Here is a 14,601-nt window from a genome sequence, read left to right as displayed (position 1 = left end):
TCACAGGAGAATTATGAAAACTTTGATTAAAGTGCAAATCTTCCCAAAACAACCAGAGCCAAATTTAGAATAGTGAATAGGTACCTTAGGAGAAATATCTTAGGAGACAAAGTGATTAAGGCATTATGTGATGACATTCAGTTATCTTCCTGTGCTTTACCAAACAGAATTGTACTCTCACTCGTAAATGAATCTGATTCCATAGGTTGACCTTGGGAGAGGGTTTCAGAGAGAAATTCCATACACACACTGAGTTTTCTGTTGTCGGTGAGCAGACACAACAGGGGGTGAAAAAAATCATAGATTCTAGGAATCTTTGTGCCTGTGAGCCATGTGTTTACTCGCCATAGAGGGGATGGGATGTGTTCAGTGGTCTTCTCTGACAGCATAGTCACAAGACCAGGTCAGAATGTTCCTGCTGTCTCCAACAGACCTATGACCCCCCAGTTCAACAGGCCAGATTCCACAAGCTCCCAAAATTACTATCAGAGGTCTCAGAATCCAGTGCTTGCCTACTGACGAGGTTTTTGACATTTGGGGAGTGTTTTTAGACTGGAAACCTTTCAGAATCGCTGACTAAATCATTCCTGGTGCAACACACACTTAACAGCTTCATTAAGGTATTATTCATGTAGTATAAAACTCACCCGTTTTAAGTCTACGGTGATTTTTAGTTGTCACACACCTTTATGTGGATACAGTTCAAATTCCTAAGCAATCCATTTCATTCTTTGGGTAAAAAGTAGGAAGCGTGTAATGTAATAGGATGAGGCATTTGATGGGATTTAGCTCACTTTTTGTAAGTCATCAGAAGGAAAGTGATGAATTTACACCCTCAGTAAATGCCATAAATAAGTCATTATTAAATAATTCCATAGCCAGGCTCAAAATAAGCCCTTGACACTGAATGGATTCATGCCATCTGCTGCAGAATTCCCTGATATTCCAGGATAATCTCTGGAGTTTGGGATTATTCAGCAACAAGGAACACTTCTGCTTTATCACTTTCTTTTAGATGAGCGTCCTCAGGAAACTTCTGACCTGCAACACCTGAAGGTGAGTATCCCCCAAATCTGAAGGACCACAGGGCCTTTCTCCCTCCACTGATGTGAATTTGGTAAGAGTGGGAGAACATCAAAACTGGCCTGGTCCTCACTGCCTCTCTTTCCTGGTCTCTTTATCATAATGCCAGATGGAGCATCAGTAGCTTAATAATTAACAGCTGTGACAGCTGATACTACTTATGTGTTCATAGTTACGCCATATATTCCTTAAGCATTTCATGTGCAATAATTTATTTAATCCTTAAGAAAACCTTTATGAAGTTGTTACTGTTATATATAAACAATGATGAGAATATTAAAAATAATAATAGTATATGATAATAACAACGATGTTATGTTACAGAGTCGTTAATTTGCCTGAGACCACGGTGGCAGTGACGGTAGTCTAATCCAAAGCTCCGAAACATTTCCAAGCTTATGGATATTTCATATGTTTATGAAGTTCAGGTTGACTCCGTAGGATTTTTACCCCAAAGCTGCTGCTGCTGCTGCTTCCCTTTAAATTCTCATTATGACAATAGGAAGTACCGGTCCCTTCTCCTCTGTCACAGAAACACTGTCACGTGGCTTGAGAATGGCTTAGACCCCGGGTCTCTCACTAATGTGAGCTCCTTCAGGCCTTACCTGCACCTCAGGCATCTCTGAAGAGTCAGGTCAGCCTGAATGTGTATTGAATAAGTGATTCCACAATTGAAGGTTAAACCAGTCGAGAGGGGAAAGGGATCTGGGAGTTGGGTTGCCACAGTGGAGACAGTTGAGGAGAGAACTCAAAAAAGGGTCATAAGAGAAAGTATTCCTCTTTGTTATTACCACATTGCAAGTGTTTACAAGCTCAGAGTGTTACGTTCACCTGTTGTCCACTGTTTCCTGAATGAGGGAGCCAAATGAAAGGCAACTGAAGTATGCTGGCCATATCACACTCTGACACAAACAGAACTACTGTGGGAACCCCCTCCTTATTTTCACATAAATGATCTTTCCAGGGTAGGACAGTATGTCACAAGGCGCACTCCTTTCTTTACTGTCTCCATTGATTTCTGTGAACCACCCTTTCCTCTCTTTTCCCCACATTCATGTTCCCCACACCATTTCCCAGCAGTGTTTGATCCTCTCTATATACTTTTATAGGTTCTCTCCCAGAAGCTGTTTATTCACTTATATGAGATTACTTACATTTCATAGAAAGCTCTCCTTGCTTTCACAGACGTCACAGATCTTAGAATGCTATTCCTTTTTATTTTTTGATTCGACATAGTTTATTTCTTTTTTTAGCATTTTATTTTATTTTATTGTGAGTTTTAAGTATATAGCACATTGGATAGACATTTATATAATTTATGAAACTATCCCCTGATTGCGCTTACTGTCCTCTGACTCTACACCTAGCCATTACCTTACTGCTGACTGCATTCCCTGTGCCGTGCTCCCCATCCCTGTGATCATCTATCAACTACTAATTTGTACTTCTTTAACCCTTTATTACTTTCTTCCAGCCCCACAACTCCCTCCCCTCTGGCTCTGACCAGTTTGTCCTCTAAATTTCTGAGTCTGTTCTCGATTACTTTGACATCTTTCCCTTATATTCCGCATGTAAGTGAAATCGAATGGTATTTATCATTCTCTGTCTGACATATTTGACTCAGCATTATACCCTCTAGGTCCATCCACGTCATTGCAAACGTTAGGATTACATTTTTTATGGCTGAGTAATATTCCATTATATTTATGAACCATAACTTCTTTTTTCCAACTATTTTTTATTTATTTATTTTTTATGATGACATTCGTTAATGAAATCCAATAAGTTTCAGCTGTACACTTTAACAATAAGCTGTGCGTTCACCACCCATAGTTACATTTATTTCTGTCACCACATATTTAACCCACTATACCCAGTCTACCTCGACTCGACTCTCCCCCCTAACCCTGCCCCTCTGGTAACCACTAGTCTACAGTCCATGTCCATGAGTCTCTGTTTGTTTGTCCGTACATTTGTTTCTATTAGTTTATATCTCACATATAGGTGATATCATGGGATTTTCAACTTTTTCTGTCCGGCTTATTTCGCTTAGCATGATTATCTCAAGGTCCATCCAGGTTGACACAAATGGCAGTATTCATCTTTTCTTATGGCTGAGTAATATTCCATTGTATATATTTACCACAGCTTCCTTTAGCCAGTCGTCTATTGTAGGACACTTCGATTGCTTCTATGTCCTGGCCACTGTGAATAATGCTGCTATGAACATTGATGTTCAAATATCTTTTTGGATAAGAGTTTTCAAGTCTTTGGAGTAAATACCCAGGAGAGTGATTGCCGGATCATGTGGTAGATCAATTCTTAGTTTCTTGAGGAACCTCCATACTGTTTTCCAAAGTGGCTGTACCAATTTGCAGTCCCACCAGCATTGTATGAGGGTTCCTTCTGCTCTGCATCCTCTCTAACATCTGTTATTACTTGTCCTGTTGATTATAGCTGTTCTAACAGGTGTGACATGGTATCTCATTGTGGTTTTGATTTGCATTTCCCTAATAGCTAGCGACGTTGAGCATCTTTTCATGTATGTGTTGGCCATTTCTATGTCCACTACGGAGAAGTGTCTGTTCAGGTCCTCTGCCCATTTTTTCATTGGATCGTTTAGTTTCTTTTTGTTGTTATTGAGTTGTATGAGTTCTTTGTATATTTTGGATATTAGGCCCTTATCGGAGGCGTTGCTTGCAAATATATTTTCCCATTCAGATGGTTGTCTCTTTACCTTTTTGACAATTTCTTTTGCTGAGCAGAAATTTTTTAGTTTGATGGAGTCCCATTCATTTATTTTTGCTTTAAGTTCCCTTGCTTTTGAGGTCAAATTCATAAATTCCTCTTTAAGTCCAAGATCCTTGAGTTTAGTTCCTATGTTTTCTTCTATGCATTTTATTGTTTCAGGTCTTATATTCAGGTCCTTAATCTATTTTGAGTTAATTTTGGTGTGTGGTGATAGATAACAGTCTAGTTTAATTATTTAACAGGTAGCTTTTCAGTTTTCTCAGTACTATTTATTGAAGAGGCTTTCCTTTCTCCACAGTATATTTTTGGTTTATGAGCATTCTTTTATAACCATGTACCCATATGCATTTTCTAAAGCTATCATCTTTTATAACCATGTACACATATGCTCCACAATTTATATATCACGAATCACGTAACAATTGCCTCTGAGATATCTATCTTCATTAGAAATATATTGTACACTAAAAAAAAAAACAAAGAAAAAGGAAAAAAACTTCATTACTATCTATTTGCCATTTCGGATTTCTGAATAATTGTAATTAAAAACAAAAAGAAGAAGAAAACAAATATTGTATAGTCCTCAAAGATTATCCTGACTTTTTAAAAAAATACTCTTGTCGGAGAAACAGACATATGCTTATCAGCTTTGCAAAGTGGTTAAAAGCACTGGCTTGGACATCAACCCTGAACTCAAACCCCAGCCTTTGTGACTATCATGTGACCTAGCACTAGCTATTTAACGTAAGCCTTAATTTCCTTATATGCAAAATAGAATTAACACCTACTGACACTAGTAGAATTAAATGTGACAGTGTACACATAGACTTGGTTTTGTGCAGACCATCAGGTAAAATATCAAGATCACCTTTGACTTACATTTACTTTTAAAGTCTGCTGACTTTTAAGGGGACTTTTATGTCATTTCAAATTCTGACTAACATCATTACTGACTTTATATACATTATGGAGAATTAAATGTTAAATAATATTTACTTATTATAAAGCTGTTACTGAACATATATACGAACTTATCCATGGTATTCCATTGCTAATGAATGGACTGAAAACTTCGATATATAGTATATACTACCTTTGTATATCTGTCTAGTATTGTAGTATTTTTTGTCAATCAGCCATAGCAACTGTTTATAGTTCACTGCCCTTATCATGCTGTTTCAAGTTCTTTACAGAGAGAGTTCCCTATACCTTTAATGCACTTCATCCTCCATCACTGCTACATCTGCACATCCCATATCCCTAAATACCTGGCAAAATTCTGTTTAACTTCTAAATTAACACCCTTTTAAGAAGCCTTCCCTGACCTCCTCGGATATAAATTTACTTAAATATAAATGGTGATAAAACTATAAAAGGAGGCAAGAGAGATGAGATAGAAAAGGAAAAATACATACCAAAGGAAAGAGATTAGAGTAGAAAGGGCCTGAAGAAAACAGTTTCTGAAGGCATGCATCTGAAGCACAAGAATAACACTCACCTAATGCCAAATAATAAAAACTATTCAGGATTACAATTCCTTTCCAATGAAAAGGTAAGACCTAATAATAATAAATGGTAGGTACTGCGGGTTGGATTCTCCAGGAAGCAGACTCTGACACATTCTCTGGCATGTAGAATGTTTACTGGGAAGTATCAGTGGGATTCAAATCCACAATGAAGAGAAGAAACCCTCATTAAGCAAAGGGAGAAGGTGACCTTCATTGCAGACCCAATGAGAGCCACAGCCAAGCTCTTCAGGAGCACTGGTGTGGCCCTTCAGAATTCAATAGGAACAAGAGACACAGCCCTTTATACCCCATATCAACCAGTCTTTGAGCTACTCTGAGAAAAGGTGCTGAATTCACAAACACACGCTCAACTGGATTTCAAACTTGTTATGCTCTTGAGAACTTGATAGCTAAATTTTTTAAGTTCTTTTCACCTTTTAGTTGTGGCATTATTTCAAATAGAAATAGCTTTATTTTAAAAACTATACTTTTTTTCTGCCAATATCAAATGCAAATTCCAGTTACATGTACATAAGAATACATATACAAAAATTTTCTCATACTTTATCCACGATGTTTAGACCACTGTAATTAATTATCAAGTATAAATATGGTTAAAGATTTACAAACAAAGCATACCTTTTCCTTCTGTTTTTATTGTTTTATTGTTGAGGCACCTTTCCTAAAACTTTTCTATTTCTTCTAGGTTATTAAATTTGGTGTTATATACTTTTTCATAGTATTATTGTATGATCCTTTGTATTTTTGTGGTGTCTGTCATAATTTTCCCTCTTTCGACCCTGATTTTGTTTATATTTGTGTCCTTTCTCTTTTTTCTTTAGTGGGTCTAGCCAGGGGTTTGTCAATTTTATTAACCTTCTCAAAGAACCAGCTCTTCGTTGCATTTATTTTTTCTATCATTTTTTGTTTTGTTTTCAATTTCATTTATTTCCACTCTAATTTTGATGATTTCTTTCCTTCTGCTGACTTTAGGCCTCATTTGTTTTTCCTTTTCTAGTTTCTTAAGATGAAGCATTAGGTTGTTTATTTGGACTCATTCTGGTTTTGGAGATAGGCCTGTAATATGAACTTTCCTTTTATGACTCCTTTTGCCGTGTCCCAAATATTTTGATATGTTGTACTATCATTATCACTTGTTTCTATGAATCTCTTGATCTCTGTTTTTATTTCTTCTCTGACTCAGTTATACTTTAGTATCATGGTGTTTAATCTCCATGTATTTGTGGTTCTTCTTAATTTCTTTTTGCAGTTGATCTCTAATTTCATAGCATTATGATCAGAGAATATGGTTGGTATGATTTTAACTTTCTTATATTTGTTGAGGCTATCTCTGTGTCCTAGTATATTCTTGAGAATATTCCATGTGCACTAGAGAAGAATGTATAAGCAACTGTTTTGGAATGAAAGGCTCTGTCAATGTCAATTATGTCCAGTTGGTCTAATGTAGTATTTAAGGATGTCATTTCTCTATTGATTTTTATTTGGATGATCTGTCCATATCTGACAGTGAGGTATTTAGGTCTCCTACTATGATAGTGTTTTGGTCTGTTTCTCCCTTTAGTTCTGTTAGTAATTACTTTACATATTTCAGGGCTCCCTGATTGGGAGCATAGATATTAATAAGTGTTATGTCTTCTTCGTACACGATTCCCTTTATCATAATAAAGTGTCTCTCAGTATCTTTCTTTACATTTTTTATTTTGAAGTCTATTTCGTCTGTTACTAGTACTGCTATTCCTGCTTTTCTCTGAATGCCATTTACTTGAAATATCATTTTCCACCCTTTCACTTTGAGTCTATATTTGTCTTTGGAACTGAGATGTGTCTCCTGCAAGCAGCATATGGTTAGGTTTTGTTTTTTGATTCAGTGTGCAACTCTGTTCCTTTTTATTGGTGAGTTCAGTCCATTTACATTTAGGGTGATTATTGAAATATGAGGTCTTATAGCTATTTTATCTTTTGCTTTCTCGTAGCTCTGTGTTTCCATTGCTTTTTTGTCCTTGTGCTTCTGTTTTCTTTATTTTGGTTGGCTTTCGTGGGTTTTCCCTCTGGTCCTTCTTGTTTTATGTTATATACTTCGGTTCTCAATCTTTGGTTTGTGGTTACTATTGCGAATATGTGAAGGATAGTTATATGTATACAGTCATCCCTTGTCTTCTGCGCATGCCTTATCTCCATACCCCTTTGCGAATTTGGGTCTTAGAATCCTCCCCTTTTCAGTCATTGTTGTCTCAATTTGTCCCTATGTATGCTGAACGTTCATTACTATCTTGCTATAGCAAATCTCTCCTTATTTTAAGCTTATAATGCTCTCTTCCTAGTAAGGATTGCACTCTTCTGCTTTTATCAGCCTGCTAGTCACTTTACACCTAATTATGTTTGTTTGTTTATTTGTTTTTGATATTTTGTTTTAGGTGAGCTGACCTCTTTCTGTATTTCCTGTAGTGCAGGCCTCATAGTGGATAATTCCCTCAATTTCTATATATCTGGAAAGGTCTTAATTTCTCCTTCATATCTAAAGGAGAGCTTAGCTGGATACATTATTCCTGGCTGGTAGTTCCTTTCATTTAATAGTTTTAATATGTGATTCCATTCCCTTCTGGCTTGTAAGGTTTGTGCTGAGAAGTCTGACCATAATCTAATGTGTTTTCCTTTATAGGTTACTATCTTCATTTTCCTGGCTGCCCTGAGAATTCTGTCTTTGTCGTCGATTTTTGATAATTTTAATGCAGTGCGTCTTGGAGAAGGCCTTTTAGGGTTGAAATAATTCAGTGTTCTTTTGACTCCTTGAATTCCAAGTTCTAGCTCATTCCTTAGATTTGGGAAATTCTCGTCTACTATTTGTCTGAAAATACTTTCTAATCCCTGCTCCTTTTCCTCTTCTATGAGAATTTCTATTATTCTCATGTTTCCTCTCCTGATGATATCAGGTAGTTCTTGTAATTCTCTTTCATTCTTTTTCGTTCTTTGGTTTCTCTCTTCTTCCTTCTCATCTATTTGTAGATTTCTGTCATGGATATCACTGACCCTTTCCTCCATTTGGTCGGCTCTATTTCCCAAGGTTGTTATTTCATTTTTCAACTCTTGCAGTTTTGTTCTTTATCTCCAGGAGGTCTAGTCAGTTCTTTTTGAGAGTTTCAATCTCCTTCTTAAAGAACTCATTCTGCCCATCTAGTTGTTTTTTCAGTTCCTGAAATTGTTGATATGATTCGTTTCAGATCTCATTGAGTTTTTTCCAAAGTCCCATCCTGAATTCTTTGCCATTTAAGTCACATACTTCTATGTCTTTAAGCTTATTTTCTGGAGATTTTTCTCTTTCCTTCTGAGATGCCTTGTCACCTTGGTTGTTCATGGTGTTTAATGGACTTTTTCTCTGCCTGGGCATTAATGGAAGTGTGTTCTGCTTTTTTTCCCCCAGGAAGATTTATTATATAATGGTCCCTAGTGTTGCAAAGAAGACACTTTTCTTTTGGTTTCCAGTAGGTGGCATCTAAGCTTCTTGGATCTCTGCTTTATATAAAGTCATGATAATGTCTTTTTTTTCCTTATAGATGGTTATTCGTCCTCGCTACCCTCATTCTCAGTTTCTGTCAGTGTTAGTGACAGTTTCAGTAGCCTTTGCTCAGATTCCCCTGGGGCTCCGCGACATTTTCTTGGAACAGTCTTGGGGGAGGGGCCCTCAGGGTTGGGGTATGGGGACTGTGGCTCAGCCTCTGTTTTGCAACCACGGCTGGTAAAAATCAAGAGTCGTTTCTCTTCCATCCCCACTTTTCTGCCGTCCCCATTTCTCTGCCTTCTGCCATGATGACTGGGCACTGCCACTGGCTGCATGAAGATCACAGTACTCCCAGGCAGGGCTGTTCAGGGAACTCGCTGCTCCTTTTCCCCTCCCCCTCCTCCTACAAGGAGCTCCGGCGACTGCGAGACGCAGCTTCTTCTTTTCTCCCAGTCCACCGCCTGCCACCCGGGGTTCTGACCGGTGGTAGCTCTTATGCACAGATCCCATGCTCAGACATGCTGGTGTGCAGTTTTGGTGTTTTTTGTTCAGTTTTAGATGTTTAGCTTACTGTTGTTTCAAGGGGGAGAGATCTGGGGCTGTCTCTCACTCCATTATGTTTAATCCAATCTCAGATTCCTGCCTTATATAAAGTCTTAATAACACCTTTTTTTTTCTTATAGAAATTTAATCACACTCGCAACCCTCAGTCTCATTCCCTGTCAGTGTTGGTGACAATTTCGGTAGCGTTTGCTCAAATTCCTCTGCGGCTTGGCAGTGTTCAGTCTTGGAGGAAATAGAGAAGAGGTCCTGTGAGTTGGGGGTTGGCTCAGCCTTGAGTTTTGCAACCGCGGCTGGTAGTAATCAACTGTTGGTTCTCTGCCATCCTCACTTCTCTTCGATCTGCACTTCTCTGCTTTCTGCCTTAAACCCTGAGCACTGACACCTGCTGCGTGGAGCTCACAGGGCTGTTCAGGGAATCTGCCACACCTTCTCCCCTCCCACTCCTCCTGCAGGGAGCTCTGGCTGCGAGAGGCAGTTTCTTTCTTTATCCCAGTTTACTGCCTGACTCCCGAGGTTCTGACCTGTGGTCGTTCTTATGTGTAGATCTCATGCTCAGACGTGCTGCTGTGTAGTTTGGGTGTTTTTCGTTGAGTTTTAGATATTCAGCTTATTGTTGTTTCAAGGGGAGAGATCCAGGGACATCTCTCAATCTGCCATGTTTCTGACGTCACAGCCTTTAAACATTACTGAATCTATTCTTGTATATGATGTAAGAAGGTGGTCTAGTATCATTTTTTGCATGTCTGTGTCCAGTGTTCCTAGCACCATTTATTGAAGAGATTGTCTTTACCCCATTGTATACTCTTGCCTCCTTTGTCATATATTAAATGAGCATATAGACATGGATTTATTTCTGGGCTTCTATTCTATTCCATTGATGAATGTATCTGTTTTTATGCCAGTACCATGCTGTTTGATGACTGTAGCCTCGTAGTATAGTTTGATGTCAGGTAGTGTGATATCTCCACCTTCGTTCTTTTTTCTCAGATGGCCATGGCTATTCAGGATCTTTTATGGTTCCATATAAATTTTAGGATTATTTGTTCTAGTTCTCTGAAAAATGTCATTGGTATTTGGAGAGGGATTGCATTGAATCTACAGATTGCTTTGGGTAGTATGAGCATTTTAATGATGTTGATTCTTCCTACCCATGAGTATGGTATATGCTTCCATTTATTTATATCTTTTTTCAATGACATAATATTCTGAGAACAGGTCTTTTACCTCCTTGGTTAATTTGATTCCTGGGTATTTTACTGTTTTCGATGCAATTATAAATGGGATTGTTTTCTTAACTTCTCTTTCTGAAAGTTCATCATTGCTATATAAAAATACAACCGACTTGTGAACATTAATTTTGTATCCCTTATAATTTTGTATAATATTAATTTTCTTTACTGAATTCATTGATGAGTTCTAACAGTTGTTTGGTGGAATCTTTAGGGTTCTCTATACATAGTATTTTATTTGCAAATAGTGACAGTTTTACTTCTTCTTTTCGAATTGGGATACCTTTTATTTCTCTTTCTCGTCTGATTGCTGTAGCTAGGACTTCCAATAAATACAGTGTTGAACAAAAGTGGTGACAATGGGCATCCTCGTTTTGTGCCTGATCTTAAGGGAAATGATTTTAGCCTTTCCCCACTGAGTATGATGTTAGCTGCAGGTTTGTCGTGTATGGCGTTTATTAGGTTGAGGTATCATCCCTCTATTCCCACTTTATTGAGAATTTTTATCATAAATGAATGCTGGACTTTGTCGAACGCTTTTGTTGAGTCTATTGATATGATCATATGGTTTTTATCTTTCGATTTGTTGATATGGTGTATCACATTAATTGATTCGCAGATATCATACCAACCCTGCATCCCAGGAATTAATCCAACTTGATCATGATGTATGATATTTCCAATGTATTGCCGAATTTGGTTTGCTAATATTTCGTTAAGGATTTTTGCGTCAATGTTCATCAGGGATATCGGCCTATTGTTTTCATTTTTGGTAATGTGTTTGTCTGGTTTTGGAATCAAGGTAATTGTGGCCTCATAAAAGGATTTAGGGAGCCTTCCCTCTTCTTAAAATTTTGGAATAGTATGAGAAGCATAGGTGTTAATTCTTCTTTGAATGTTGGGTAAAATTCACCTATGAAGCCATCTGGTCCAGGACTTCTGTTTTTTGGGAATGTTTTGATTCCTGATTCGATTTCATTGGTGGTGATCGGTCAGTTCAGATATTTTCTTTCTTCTTGACTCAGTCTTTGGAGATTGTATGTTTCTAGGAATGTATCCATTTCTTCCAGATCGTCCAATTTGTTGGCGTATAATTGCTCATAGTATTTTCTTATGATCCTTTGTATTTCTGTGGAGTCCGTAGTTACTTGTCCTCTTTCATTTCTGATTTTAATTATTTGGGTCTTCTCTCTTTTCTTCCTGATGAGTCTGGTTAAACGTTTATCAATTTTCTTTATCTGTTCGAAGAACCAGCTCTTGGTTTCATTAACCTTTTGTACTGTTTTTCTAGACTCTATTTCATTTACTTCTGCTCTGATCTTTATTATTTCCATCCTTCTGTTCACTTTGGGCTTTGTTTGCTGTTCTTTTTCTAGTCCTTCTAAATGTAAGGTAAGATTGCGTATTTGAGCTTTTTCTTGTTTCTTGAGATAGGCCTGCATTGCCATGAATTTCCCTCTTAGGACTGCTTCGCTGTGTTCCACAGATTTCGAGTCATGTTTTCATTTTCATTTGTCTCTAGGTATCTTTTGATTCCTTCCTTGATCTCATTGTTGACCAATTCACTGTTTAGTAGCATGTTATTGAGCCTCCACATGTTTGTGTACTATCCAGTTTTTTTCTTGTAGCTGATTTCTAATTTCATACCATTGTGATCGGAGAAGACAGTTGACATGATTTCGGTCTTCTTCAATTTATTGATACTTTTTTTGTGGTCTAACATGTGGTCTATTCTGGAAAATGTTCCATGTGCACTTAAGAAAAATGTGTATCTTTCTGCTTTGAGGTGAAATGTTCTGAAAATATCCATTAAGTCTATCTGGTCTAGTGAGTCATTTAATCCCACTGTTTCCTTGTTGATTTTTTGTCTGGAAGATCTGTCCATTGGTGTCAATGCATGGGTTTCCTTGTTGATTTTTTGTCTGGAAGATCTGTCCTTTGGTGTCAATGGATGATTAAAGTCCCTTAATATGAGTGCATTGCCGTTGATCTCTCCTTTTATGTCAGTCAATAATTGTTTTATATACGTAGGTGCTCCTATGTTGGGTGTATATATGTTTACTAAGGTTATGTCCTCTTGATTTATCGATCCCTTTATCATTATGTAATGCCCTTCTTTGTCTCTTATTATAGCCTTTGTTTTAAAGTCTATTTTGTCTGATATAAGCATTGCTACCCCGGCTTTTTTTTTTCATCTGCATGAAATATCTTTTTCCATCTCTTTACTTTCTCAGTCTCTGTGTGTCATTTGATCTGAAGTGGGTCTCTTGTAGACAGCACATGTATGGGCCTTGTTTGCTTATCTATTCAGCTACCCTGTGTCTTTCGGTTGGAGCATTTAATCTATTTACATTTAAAGTGATTATTGATAGGTACATAGTTATTGCCATTTTATTATCCGTATTTATTTTTCCCTCCCCCTCTTTTTTTTTAAAGAAGGCCCTTTAACATTTCTTGTAATCCTAGCTTGTTGGTGATGAATTCCTTAAGCTTTTCCCTGTCTGGGAAGCTCTTTATCTCACCTGTCATTTTAATTGAAAGCCTTGCTGGGTAGATTATTTGAGGTTGTAAATTCTTGTTTTTCCTAGCTTTGAATATTTCTTGCCAGTCCTTTCTGGCCTGCAGTTTTTGTTGAAAAGTCATCAGACATTCTTATGTGAGTACCCTTGTAAATAACTAACTGCCTTCTCTTGCTATTTTTAAGATTCTCTCTTTGTCTTTGACCTTTAGCATTTTCATTATGGTGTGTCTTAGTGTGGGTCTGGATATTAGAATTCCTCTTGTTTGCTACTCTTTGTGCTTCCTGGACTAATTCCTTTGTCAGGTTAAGTTTTCTGTCATTATTTCTTCAAATAAATTCTTAATCCCTTGCTCTCTCTCTCTCTTCTTATTCTGGTACTCCTACATGCGGATATTGTTACACTTCATGTTGTCCTAGAGGTCTCTTAAACTATCCTCATTTTTTTATTCTTATTTTCTCTTTTGCTGTTCCAATTGGGTATTTTCTGCTACCTTGTCTTCCAGTTTGCTGATTCGACAAGCAATATTGTATCTTGTGCTGGCAGCAGTGATCTCTTTGCCATTTTCCCCGAAATTTGAGCACTGCAGTACCAAGGTCTGTTGCCTGAGCAGAATGTGTAACCCCGGCTAGGGGCAGGGCAGGGACAGCTGCCTGTCAATGGGCCACAGGCACTTTGTGGATTGGGTGGGGCACGATCTCAGAGAGACAAGGGTCATCAGGTGTATTCTTCATTTCAGTTATTATATTCTTCATTTGTCTAGTTCTTTTTTGTGGTTTCTGTATGATTTTTTTATGCTTACTATTTCCGTTGAGGTTCTCATTGAACTCATCCATTCTTCTCCTAAGTTTGTTGAACATCCCTATAACCATTATTTTGAAATCTGTCTCTGGTAGATTGCTTGTCTCCATTTCATTTAGCTTATTTTCTGGAGTTTTATCCTGTCGTTTCATTCGTGGCATGTTTCTTTGTTTTCTCATCTTATTGGCCTCTCTGTGTTCATTTCTATGTGTTAGTAAGATTTGTTTCATCTCTCAGCCTTGGCCAGATGGCCTTATGTGGAAGGTGTCCTGTGTGCCCCAGTGGTGCACTCTCCTTGATTCCCTGTGCTGGACGCTCTGGACGTGTTCTTTCTGTGGGTCGTGTGTGATCTTTTGTTGTCGCCAAGCCTTTATTGGTATTAGTCGTGTGTGATCTTTTGTTGTCGCCAAGCCTTTATTGGTATTAGTACCCCAGTGGATGGGATTAAAACTTGGACTGACTAACTGTGGGAATTGTCTATGCCCACAAAATATGAGTTGCTATGTGCAGGCTGACCCCACTGAGTAGGATCTGCCCTCGTAGGCTGTGTACTTGTTGAGACCACCTTTTGTGCGTACCGCTTATGGGGCTAGTCAGAGTTGATCTGTTGTGGTCTAGTGCTAGTCTCC

General features: G+C 37.8%; 1 protein-coding gene across 1 annotated transcript in view; it reads left to right on the top strand.

Moving 5' to 3' along the window:
• LOC102895363 (protein SSXA1) overlaps window positions 1-14,601 on the top strand; it is a 28,387-nt gene that overhangs the window by 8,006 nt on the left and 5,780 nt on the right. The window lies entirely within an intron of this gene.

This window comes from Pteropus alecto, unplaced genomic scaffold (genome assembly GCF_000325575.1).
Source record: "Pteropus alecto unplaced genomic scaffold, ASM32557v1 scaffold669, whole genome shotgun sequence".
Taxonomy (NCBI): Eukaryota; Metazoa; Chordata; class Mammalia; order Chiroptera; family Pteropodidae; genus Pteropus; species Pteropus alecto.
Note: the sequence above shows the minus strand (reverse complement) of the source record. Positions and strands in the feature narration are given on the sequence as shown.